Here is a 12,814-nt window from a genome sequence, read left to right on the forward strand (position 1 = left end):
CCTTCCCCCACTGCCACAATGTCCACTCCAACTCTCCACACCAACTACCTCAACCCTCACCCTCCCTCACCTCCCCACATCTGCCCCAACTTCCTCTCCCCCAATTCTACAAACTGCACATCTCAACTCTCCCCCTCCTACCTTTCTCCACACTGTCTGCCACAACTCCTCCTCCCCCATTTTTCCCGCACCATCTGCCCTAACTTCACCTCATCCATCTTCTCTGCCCCATCTGCCCCAACAGTCCCCTTACCCCACATATCCAGTTCTTTAGATGCCATTGAGAGCTGCTTTGACCTTGTGATAGTACAGATCTATCACCAATGTACATAGTGTATATAGTTACTGTATCTAGACTGTGCTTACAGCGATTGACTGAGAGCTAAGCCACGCCTATTGTCTGGGCCTTAAAGGGTTGTGTCCCTAGCCAGGTCGGATCATTCCGGACTGGTCGGCCACCTGTGAAGAGCTCCTGTCTTTTGCTAATAAAAGCCTTGGTTTGGATCAACAAGTCTTTGATTCTTTCGACGAGCTCTACAGACCTGTTATGGTTAACCTTTTTGAACCCTGCGCAGCACATGAAAGCAACATACCAAAGGACTCATCTCACCTGGACACATTCTCTTTACCCCTCTCCTGACAGGGAGAAGATTCACAAGTATAAGATCTCATCCCAGTTTCTTTCCTGCCGTGATCCAACTCCTCAAAGAACCTCTCGAATCTGATGTGTCGTGTTGAGCATAGCAGGTAGCACAAGGTTATTACAGCATCAGCAACTTGGCTTGAAATCCCCTGCTCTCTGTAAGGAGTTTGTGTGTTCTCCCCATAATCACATAGGTTTCCTCCAAGTGCTCTGGTTATCTCCCACTTACCAAAGCTGTACAGGGTTAGTCACTTAATTAGGTGTCCTTGGGCAGTACGGCCTCATTGGTTGGAAGGGCCTGTTCCCATGCTGTATCTCTATATAAAAAAATTCATACTAGTAAAATAATGTTGCCCTTTGCTCTGTTCTAACTGATTTCTCTCTATAACTGCACTCTATACTATGTTTATGCTGTACTCTGCATGGGTTGACTTGTTGCATGCTAAAGAAACTTTGTTACTGTACCCCAGTACATGTAGCAATAAATTCTAACTTGATCCCAGAGTATCCGAGACCTTCTGCAGTCTGTGGGATCCAGCTCTCAGATGGTACGATTGGCGTAGCAGTTAGTGCAATGCCTTTACAGCTCCAGTGATCGGGGACTGGGCCTTGAGTCCCACACTGTCTGTAAGGAACATCCTCCCTGTGTCTGTGTGGGTTTTCCCCATGGGCTCTGGTTTCCTCCCACCATTTGAAACGTAACAGAGGTGTAAGTTAATTGGGAGTAAATTGGGCGGCACGGACTCGTGGGCCAAAATGGCCAGTTACTGTGCTGTATGTCTAAATTTAAATTTATAAATTTAAAATTTATATCCAGCGACTCTTTTACCTGCACAACAATTCTGGTGATCCTACAGCACTGACTTGTTCTCACACATACACTGCACAGGGCTGCTGAGGCAAGCAAAGCCTTATCCCCAAGCATGTCCTTGTTACAACCTGGATGGTAAATTGGATCAGCAAGTTTGCAGATGACATTACAACTGGAGGTGTAGTAAACAATGAGGAAGACTTTCAAAGCTGGCAGAGGGATCTGAACCACCTGAAAAAAATGGTCTACAAAATGGCAGATGGAGAAGTGTGAGATGATACACTTTGTGAGGACAATCCAATGTAGAACATACATATATGGTAAATGGTACGGCACTGAGGGACGTGGTAGAACAGAGGGATTTGGGAATACAGATGCATAATTCTGGATAAGATCATAATGAGAACCTTTGGTACGTTGACCTTCATAAATCCAAGTATTGAGTATAAGAGTTGGAATGTTGTGATGACGGTGTTTAAAACATTGGTGAGGCTAAATTTGAAGTATTGTGTGCAGTTTTGATCACCTAACTATAGGTAGGATAACAATGAAATTGAAAGAGTGCAGAGAAGTTTTACAAGCTGTTGCTAAGACTTGAAGAACTGATTTACAGGGAAAGGTGAGAGAGGTTAGGACCTCATTACCTGGAGCATAGAAGAATTAGAGGAGATTTAACAGATGTATGTAAAATTATGATGGGCATAGATAGAATAAATACAAGCACCGAGGTTAGGCGAAGTAAAATCTAGAGGACATAGATGAAGAGGGATCATCAGGGGGAACTTCCTCATGCAGAGAATGGTGAGGGTGCGGAAAGAGCTGGCAGCTGAAGTGGTGAACGCAGGCTTAATTTTGACTTTTAAGAAAATTTTGGATAGGTACTTGGATGGGAGGGGCATGGAGAGCTATTATCCAGGTTCAGATCAATAGTTTTGCACCATTTGGATGGGCTGGAGGGCTTGTTTCTGTGCTGTAGTGTTCTTCGGTTCTTTGGTTCTACAGGGCTTTGGCTATCAGGGTCTAGAACATGCCTTTTGCACTACAGGAAGAACTGTCACAGCTGGCTGCAAAGCTGGCTCAGACCCAACCAACCACAGAGAAGCTGCCTGCATATTGATAGAACAATATGTTTCTTCACAAACAAATGCTCCTGGCTGGACTTAGATGCCTTGGTGGTTACAAATGCACATACTGTGAGCCTCTGTACACAAGCCAGTCACAGAAGCAAACCTGATCCCTTTTATTTGTTGAAGCCATTGCCTTGGATTAAGAGAACATAGGCCTGCTTGATAAATGTAGGTCTGTGAGCTTTGGGAAAGGGCCCTAAATCAAGTTCAGCTTTACTGCCACATGTACCAGGGGCAGTAATAAAGTTTGATTTGCGAGCAGTCCAGCTTGACAGCTCACGTAGGGTTCAACAAGTGAGACACAGTTCAGAAGTGCAGAGTTAGAGAGTTGGTACAGAGCAAAGTCAACATTATTTTACAGATGCAATACACTAAAATTCCTCCTCTCCAACCTCAAGCCTTCTTCCTCCTCTTGGACAACTCTTTTGCCCACTCTGGATCTTTTTATTTGCAACAGCCTCCAAAACATTAACTGTCTCAATTCACAACTCCATTCACCTTTTCCATCCTCACCCCTTCAGAATGTGCTGCCATCCACTCTCTCCCCACCTATCCCAACCTCACTATCAAACCCCGAGACATACGTGTGTGTGTCATGCACTCAACCCCAGCATCTGCAGATTTTCTTGCTTAACTCCTTCTGGTGTGCTGTTCTTTCAGGTGTCTGATAACAGCAAGAACAAAATGTCCTTGAATTTGTTGGCATGTTAACTCGCACTTCTGAATATTCCTGACAGGAGATGGGTGAAGATAATGTGTCTGGGGTGGGATGAGTCTCTATGAGACACATAGGAGACTTCAGGTATTGGAATCTGAAGTAACAATCTTCTGGAGGAACACAGCAGGACAAGCGGGGTCTGTGGGAGAAAAAGACTGGTCTATGTTTCAGGCCAGACCCTTTGTCAAGATGGAGCCACTTCTCAATGAAGAGTTGCTGCCTGAAACACTGAAAAGACTTTTAATTGGAGAAACAAAAAAGCTGCAGATCAAGTCAGGTCAAGTTTATTATAATCTGATTGTTCAAGTACAACCTGACAAAACAGCGCTCTCTGGTCCTTGGTGTAAATCTCACAGACATACAACCAGAAACATCACACATACAGACAAACAATACATATGAAGGACAAGTATTCATATAAATAAATAAATTTTGTTGCATGACTATGAGAATCATGGATGGTTAGTGTGTACAGTTCCTTTGGCCATTCAGCCTTCTCACTGCCCATGCGAGGAAGCTGTTCCTCAGCCTGGTGATGCTGGCTCTGATACTCCTGTACCTCTTTCCCAAAGGGAGCAGCTGAAAGAAGCTGTGTGCGGGGTTGAAAGGGTCCTCAGTTATTTTTCAAGCCTTCTTCAGACAACAATCCTGATAGGTCATGTTGATGGATGGCAGGGAGATTTCAGTGATCCTCTCTGCCACTCTTGTGGTCCAGTGGATTGACCTCCAATCCATTTCTCTGCAGCAACCATACCACACTATGAAGCAGATGGTCAGGATGCTCTTGATAGAGCTCCTATAGTAGGTTGACATAATGGTAGTCAGTAGCCTTGCCCACTTCAGTCTTCTCAGGAAGTGCAGTCACTGTTGTGCCTTCCTGACATGTGAGGAGATGTTGAGTGTCCACAATAGGTTGCTAGTTAAATGAACTCCAAGGAACTTGGTGGTCTCCACTCTCTCCATCACAGAGTTGTTGATGTGTAGTGGAGGGTGGTTATTCCTGGTCCTCCTGAAGTCCACGATTATCTCCTTCGTCTTGTCCACATTGAGACTCATGTTGTTGCTCTTGCACCATTTCACGAGAATTTTCCACTTCACTTTAGTGCAATTGATCGTTATTGCTGGTGAGGTCAAGTACTATTGTGTCATCTGCAAACTTGATGACACTGCTGGAGCTGGATCAGGAAATTCAGTTGTGGGTCAATAGCATGAACAGGAGTGGCCCTGAGGTGCACCAGAACTTTGCGTGATGGTGCTCAGCATTCTGCTACCAACTCAGGTAGATTGTGGTCTTTCTGTTAGGAAGTCCAGAGTCTAGTTACAGAGGAGGGGTGTTGAGTCCCAGCAGGGATAACTTCTCCACCAGCCTCTGGGGAATGATTGCATTAAACCCCAAGCTGAAGTCAATGAACTGCAGCCTGGTGTATGAGGCTTCAGTCTCCAGGTGGGTCAGGACGGATTGAATGAACAAAGCTATAGCATCATCTACAGAACGGTTTCTTGTATAGGTGAATTGAAATGGGTCCAGCATCTCTAGGAGATGTGCATTGATATGTTTCATCACCAGAGGGTGTGGAAACCCTTCCAACAACTTCAAAGCATTTCATAATGGTGGAGGTCAGTTCACAGGGTGGTAATGATTGTGTCCTGTTATTGTCACCCACTTGGTTACCAGGATGATGGTGGCAGTCTTGAACCCTACGGGAATGATGGACTGCTGCAGTAAGATGTTGAAGGTATCCATCAAGTGGAAGCTGGAATCTTAAGAATTGCTGGAGGAATTCAGCAGGGGTAGACAACTCCATAGGTCAAAATGGTCAGTCAACTTTTCTTCATGAAGGGTCCTAACCCAAAATGTTTACTGAACATTTTTGCCCTTTAATGTTGTCCAACCTGATGAGTTCCCCCAGTGATACTTGGTCAGCAGCAGACTTTTCATCTGCAGGGATTACAGGGTAGAATGTTTCTAATGCATTCAGAGTTGTTCAAAGCAACCAAATCAAAGAATAGAGAGGTCTGTAAATGTGGCTGGAACAAAATTCACTAAACGTCTTAAACCCCCTTCAGAAAGCTCATCTTATGGTGGGTGAGCTGTGGACGGAATACCAGCCAGCTCACTCTCCTCATCACACATGGAACAGGGCACCAATCTTGGGCCTCAGCAGATGCCACTCAGCTGGGAGAAGTCAGTTAACAAGAAAGTCTGAAAATCCTGGGGTCGAGTCCAATATATATGCTGGAGAAACTCAGCAGGTCACACAACATCCACAGTAACCAACCAATGCCTGACAAAACCCTTTCTGCGGTCACTGCATAATCTGCTGAGTTTCTCCAGCACATTTTTGTGTTGGAAATAGTGGGGTTAGGTGCTCCAACGCAGTCCTGAGCAAAGCGACTCTGTGAGAGGCTAGATGTCCTACTCTGAGATGTCTCTGGCACTGCAGGAGGTGGTGCCCCTGTCTCCTGGTGCCACGATATCTTTCAGACAGCTTCACAAGCAGCGAACCATCCTGTGGGACATAGTTGTGTACCATATGTACAGTTTTGATCTTTTGATTTATTTATCATTGTCATTTAATGGAAATGCAATGACAAGCTTTCCTTGGCCTGCCATTCAAAAGCTCACTCCAGCATCGCCTCACTAGAAACAGAAAAGAGAGCGAAAAGGAAGTCCCTTCCAAGAGGGCAAGCAATGAAGGATCACGCCACGATCTCCGATGTGGCCACTCCACCTTCACTTCTATGTCCATCATACCAGCAACAGCCGCAGTCACTGCCAACCTCATCACCGCTGTGTGTTTGCTTGTTCCCAAATGTTATCCATTGGTGGGGGGGGGAGGGGAAGAGCTTGCGGGGGGATGGGGGCCTGTGGACAGCAAGGGCCTATGGACTGCGAGGGAAAGATACAGTACACCGCCCTCCCCCCCCACCCCCCCATCCAGCTGCCTGCTGTCCGTCATATCTCCTTGACCCATTCCCCATTGGAGCAGTGACCTCACATTAGAGAGAACTGCTTCCTGTACTGGCTTTGGAACCATATATCAAAGTAAAACCTCCCCTGGTCCTTTATATTCTTTCTGAGCTCAAAGGAAGTGATATTACACAAGAAAATCTGCAGATGCTGGAGTTGAGTGCAAACATTGAGGAGAAACTCAATAGGTCACATAGCATCCAAAGAAGTAAAGGGAAACCATGTTTCAGGCCTGGGACCTTCATCAAGAATCAGGATAAACAGGCAGACATCTGAATAAAAATGTGGAGGAGGGGAGACCAGGAGAGCAAAGGAGGGAGGAAGGCACAGGAGTGATATGCCATAGACATGGACCAGATAAGTGTTACACTAATACTGGGCTTTTATTGGCCACTAAACTGGCCAGTGGGAAAGCATCTCCATCTGTTATACCAGTAGGGTGGAGTATCTCTACAGCCAAAGCCAATAGCAAGCAGTCAGTATAATACGTTCCCCCCCCCCCCCACCCCCATTGCATTTTGACAAGGAGAAGCATAAGCTAATGGGGAGGTGGTCATAGATGGATATTGGTTGGAGGGCAGATGAAAATTGATGTGGGAGGGCTAAGAAGTGTAGATCTCTGATAGGAGAAGGAAGGGAAGATGATAGAGAATCGGAGGAAAGGATATCAAGAGGCATTGAAAGTGATAGGCCAGTAGAAGGGGTTAATAGAAATTGGAGAAGTCAATGTTAATGCCATCAGTTTGGAGAGTGACGAGATAGGATATAAAATGTTATTTTTCTAATTTGCAGGTGGCATAGATTTAGCAGTGCATGAAGCCATGGACAGATATGTCAGTTTGGCAAAGAGGTGTGGGATTAAAATGGTTGGCTTCTGGGCGGCCCTTGCTGTTGCAGCAGGCAGAGCAAAGGTGCTCATTGAAACGATCTCCTAAGTCTGCATCCAGTAACTCTGATGCAGATGAAGCCAAGATGGAAGGAAGTGATCTTTCTCTCAGGACAGTGACCACTAGGCTTTTTCAGGTGCATTCTACACCTGAAGAAATAGAAATGGCCCTTTAAATTGCCGTTCAGGTGGCAGCACTTAAAGCGCAACACTGGCCACCTGAAGGACACAGCTGTACAGGATGCGGCTCTGAGCACACTCCGGCTCCTGCCCAGTGTCAGGTGTGATCAGCAGCCTGACCCTTTTACATCCGCTTTCAGCCAGCTGCATTCAGGTGGCTGGGGGAGCCACTGAGCTGAGCTGATTATCCCTCTTAGAGGAGGGTTACGTAGCTTGCCTCAAGAGCGCCTCCTGCACATTCACGTGGCCTCAAAACAGCTGTATATTGCCTAAACATGTGGCTTTACATGCAGGCAATTGGCCACCTGAAAGTGCCTACTGATCCCATTAATCTATGCAAACCTCTTCATTGTGATGAGATTAAAGTTGAACACAGATGTTACAACCTAATCTTTTTGTTTGGGACCGTTGCCCTTGAGCAGATCTGCACAGGCTGGTCAGAGAGGAAGAGATTGCCCTAGATACACCAACACGTGGGCACTATTTGTATAGTCTGGAGCCATTATTTGGTGAAGGAGAAGTATTTGCTGATAGTTAAATCCATTAGCAAGTTTTCTTCAACTGATTAAAAGGCTAAACTAATGATAACTACATTTTCATTTGGGTTGACATGTGGCCAGACACTCTGCTCCAAATAAATAGTTTATTGGTAGCAGAGATGCACCACTTTACCTGAAACTCTGAAGCTACTAAGCATAAATTACATCACTGAGCAAGAAAATCTGCAGAAGCTTGGTTCCAGTGCAGTCCACCAAAATGCTGGAGAAACTCAGTAAGAGCGTGACCTGCTGAGGTTCTGCAGCAGATTATTATTGTACAGCACTGAACATCCAGGTTTTGAGCCCCAAATGCCAAGTGACTGGTTTCAAAGTGAAGCAAACCCCAGTAGCAGACACACATGTCCTGGGCAGCTGTTGCCACCAGGACAAGAGAGAGGATGGGAGAAGAGGGTGGCTGTTCTCAGGCATCTTTTCATTGTAACAATTAACACCTTAACTCTGTAATAAAAGATCCTTTCCCTGAAACATTAAGTCTACAGAAGTTATATTAATGATAATAAGTTTATCGCCACAAGCAATGTACAATGTAGATACTATGCCCTCCATAATGTTTGGGACAAAGAGACTCTTTTTCCTTTATTTGTTGCCACTGAATAGGTACCTTGCAAAAAGAACTACAAAATCAACAACAAATAAACTGCAGAATTGCATTAATTTAGTTAAAAAGAGTCAATAAATAAAATAATAGATACTGAACATACATGGTGAATGCAGCTCAGAACATTATAATATAGGTTCCTCCCCTCCATGGATTCTATCTATGAAGGGAGGCAACAAACTGAAGGGCCCAACACACCCCAGAAAAAACTCTCTTCTCACTCACCTCTGCCCTTATGGTGAAGGATTAAGAGGGTGAAATCAAGCATTAAAAGGCTTAAAAATAGTTTTGTTCCTGCAGGCAGTAGATTCCTGAATGAACGCCACAGCAGTGCTCTCACACTGTTTTTATTGTAATTCTGTACTCTGTAAATAGTTCTCTATACATGGCTGTATGAATGTTGGAGATTACCCATCTCACTATACAGGTAGACCCCTACTTACAATGAGATTTGGTTCTGCAACTCGCATCGTAAAGTGAAATTATTGTAAGTCGGGATTTACCTGTACACTCCAACTTTCTGAGCTGCTCCTGCCGGAAGGTCAATGTCCCTCCTCCTGCCAAGAGGCCAACCCAACATTCTCGCTCCTGCCGGGAGCCACCCGGCAGCAGCGGGAATGTCATCCTCCTGGAGGCAGCAATGACACTTCGCAATTAACGTTGTGATTTGGAAAGCATGCGCAGATTGCTGTCACTCTCTCTCTCTCTCTCTTCAATTCCCTCCCTCCCCAGCAAAGGCAATTTGCACATGCATTCCAAATGACCTTTTTTTTAAAAACTGCGTTGGGTCTGACAAAGCATGTTTCCTTAACTACAAGAGGAGCACCGAAATGATGACATGGGGTGGGGGGAGGGGGGGTGATGACAGTGGGAAAGGACCTGCATGCACTGATGGATGGAAGCATTTCCTTCAGAGAAGGAAAAGCAATGACTTTGATGCAGGTAGACCCCAACTTACCTTTATTCAAAACAGATTCTGATCATCATTCACTTTGGAGCATCATAATTCAGAACATCTTAAGTTGGAGTCTTTCTGTACTGGCTATTTTGTGACACATAAATATATCAATTCTTTCTTCTTTTCTCTCGCTCTGTGGATAAAAATTATGAGAGCTTTTAATCATACCCATAACTACCATGTAGAACCAAACCAAAATTCTTGCTTGCTACAGCCACACACTCCAAATTGAATAGCATAAATCAAATTACCAAAATATGGCCAGAGAGAACAAGAGTTAAGTATGAAAGGATAGATAAATATTCACAGTTGCAGTTAGTGCAAGGACAAGGTGAGGATTTAATAGTACAGATGAATTTCTTGGTTATCCTGGAATAGTTTATGGTAAGGGTTAGAGGAGTACAGGGAGGATCAAGAGCCTTATAGCTTTCTGGACTTTGTTCCAGAAAGAGGTGGGCGGCTCAAGACTTCTTGATAGAGGATGTAAATATAGTACATAGTGACCGCTGTCCATTGGCAAAATGAGAGGTGGGGATGAAGGAAGTGGAAGTTTTCAAAATGATGGAGGGCATGAGAGGTGTCCAGAATGTAGTTGGGATGGGGTTGGACAGGGGAGGAGGGAACAAGAGTCGATGGATGAGGTACACTCAATAGGACAGGAGCAGGCAGAAACAACAGGCCTCACAGACAGTGCTATTAGGAAGAGATAGAAGAGGGAAGTGCAGGGTTGGAGCATCATCATGTCGGAGGTTGCGGAGGAGAGACGTCCTGGTGCAATGAGATTTGGAATGGTCTGGGAGATGGTGCTGTCACGGAAGTGTAAGCAGTTATCAAAAAGGTGCTGCCTGGCCTCTGTATGGTAGAGGTCAATCTGCCAGACCACAAAGGCATCCACCTCGTCTGTGGATTTGGTAATGAGGTAGCAATTGGTCTGAAGTGAGTTGACTGCTGCGTGGTTGGAGGGGCCAAGGTTGGAATGGATGAGAGCAGTGGAAAAGTCCACCTATCATCTACCAGCCCTTGAGTCTACTCCCCCTCCCTCCTCCTGACTCTGTCTGCCCATCATTTCCCTCACCTGGTTCACCAGTCACCTCTCAGCACCTGTCTCAACCCTCCCTTTCACTTCTATTCTGTGTGTCTCTCCCCTCTTCAGCCCTGCAGGGCCTCAACCCAAAATGCCAATCTCCATAGATGCTGCATTACCCACTGAGTTCCTCCAGCAGTTTGTCTTTTTTGTTGCTCCAGACTCCAGCATCTGCATTCTTTTACATCACTCCATCCATCAATGAATCTCTTCAGCCTTCTACCCTGTCCCTGAGTGGATCTTTTTTGTTTTATAATATATCGGGTGTGGGCATTGCTGGCAGGGCCAGCATTTATTCTGCATTCTTAATTCAGTGGGTGAGGGGTGACCTTGAACCATCACAGTCCTGCTGGAGAAGGTGGTCCAATGGTGATGCTGGGAGTTCACCCAGTGATACATTTCCAAGTGTGGATGGTGTAGAACTTCAAAGGAAATCTGTAGGTGATGGTGCTCTCGTGGAGTTTATTGCTCTTGCTGATAGTTGCTAAAAGCTTGGTCACCAAACTACAGGAAAGATATCAATAAGATTGAAAGAGTGCAGAGAAGGTTTACAAGGATGTTGCCTGTACTTGAGGAACTGAGTTATAGGGAAAGGTTAAACAGGTTAAGTCTTTATTCCCTGAAGCACAGAAGAATGAGAGGAGATTTGATCAAGGTATTCAAAATTATGAAAGGTACAGATAGAGTAAATGCAAGTATGCTTTTTCCACTGAGGTTGGATGAGACAAGAACTTAAGTTCATGGGTTAAGGATGAAAGGTGAGATGTTTAGGGGGATCATTGGGGGGAATTTATTCATGCAGAGAGTGGTGAAAGTGTGGAACGAGCTGCTAGGTGAAGTGGTGGATGTGGGCTTGATTTCAACATTTAAGAAAAGTTTGGATAGATACATGGATGGGAAGTGTATGGAGGCTTTGGTGCAGGTCAATGGGACTGGGCAGAATAATAGTTCAGCAGAGACTATATGGGCCAAAAGGCCTGTTTCTGTGCTATAATGTTCTATGGTTCCATTGCTTGAGTGGTGCTGTTGGATTAGCCAGGGCAAATAATCTCAGTGTGCTTTGTAGATGGCACATACTGTAGCCGAGGGAGTGAATGCCTTGAGTGATGTTCAGTCAATCAGACCTCTCTATTTGAAATTCCCCACAGACGCTGCCTGACCTGCTGAGTCCCTCCAGCTTTGCTTTTTTTTGGTCAAGATTCCAGCATCTGCAGTCCTTGTGCTTCTTCGCGTTCTTTTCTCTATCATTAAAAATAAATGTCTGTCTAAATCCTATCACCTAGGTTGGGATTGCTGATGAATGAGAGTTTATTGTTACATACATAAGTACAATATGTATAACATGATATAATTTTTACTTGGTGTTACAGGTATGCAAGATATATCAACCACAGTAGTATACATTAAATGACCATAATATGATAAGACAGAAAAATTGACAATAAATATAAAAGGATAAAATAATAAATATTCAGTTGCATTTTTTTCCAAAAATAAACTTCATTCACAATAAAATTTTGTACAAAGCAAAGTCTTTTCACATCCTTTGTGTCAAATTCATATATGCATTCATTACTGTACATTGCAACATTAATCCTTTAACTGTTGCCACTACCGTGGCTTGTTGCAGTTACTCCCCCCTGCACTGTTTGAGAGACTTCCTCTTGGTCTCAGCCTTGGTAGTGGAAGGACTCTACATTGCAGTCCTTCCTCACAAAGCCCTCGTGTTGGCTGCACATAGCCTTAGTTCGTCCCTCAGCACATACAATGAAGTAATATTCCAGTAGTGCAGACAAATGTTGGTGGTCTGGACTGATTTACAGTTCGGGTTAGGGTAGCCCATCATTGAGTAGACATCAGTGACTAGGTCATCCATCTTAGACCGGACAAACTCTCAGTGCATAGAGTGTATAGTCGTTTATCTGTGGAACAGTCACAGTATTTGTTTTGGTAATTAGATTAAATCTTGACATGATAAAGAGCTCATCCAATAAATAGTAGCTTCTAGCATGTCAACAATTGCTTGGGAAGAACAACTAATCTCGCCGATCACCAGCAGGTCAGCGCAAAGTCTTTCCTGAGACTAACCTTAACAATCCAGCCAAAATTACTTTGAAGCTGGTGCCAGCAGTAAGAAGAAGCTCTCAGGAAGCAGTAAGTTCTTTAAATCTGGTCTAAAAAGAGAAAATGGGCCTTCCAAAAGCACCTGTCACATCTTACAAGCATGTAGGTAGGGAATGTGGGGAGAATGTGTGGAGAGATCCAACAGGGGAGACCA

At 44.6% G+C, this 12,814-nt stretch overlaps 1 long non-coding RNA gene across 2 annotated transcripts in view; it reads right to left on the reverse strand.

The window, feature by feature from the left end:
- The window catches only part of LOC138751347 (uncharacterized), a 209,538-nt gene that overhangs the window by 170,561 nt on the left and 26,163 nt on the right, over nt 1-12,814 (reverse strand). For both annotated transcript variants that reach the window (XR_011349852.1, XR_011349851.1), the window contains exon 2: nt 9,453-9,585. This is a non-coding gene — a long non-coding RNA (uncharacterized lncRNA). The remainder of the gene's footprint in view (nt 1-9,452; nt 9,586-12,814) is intronic.

This window comes from Narcine bancroftii, chromosome 1 (genome assembly GCF_036971445.1).
Source record: "Narcine bancroftii isolate sNarBan1 chromosome 1, sNarBan1.hap1, whole genome shotgun sequence".
Classification (NCBI taxonomy): domain Eukaryota; kingdom Metazoa; phylum Chordata; class Chondrichthyes; order Torpediniformes; family Narcinidae; genus Narcine; species Narcine bancroftii.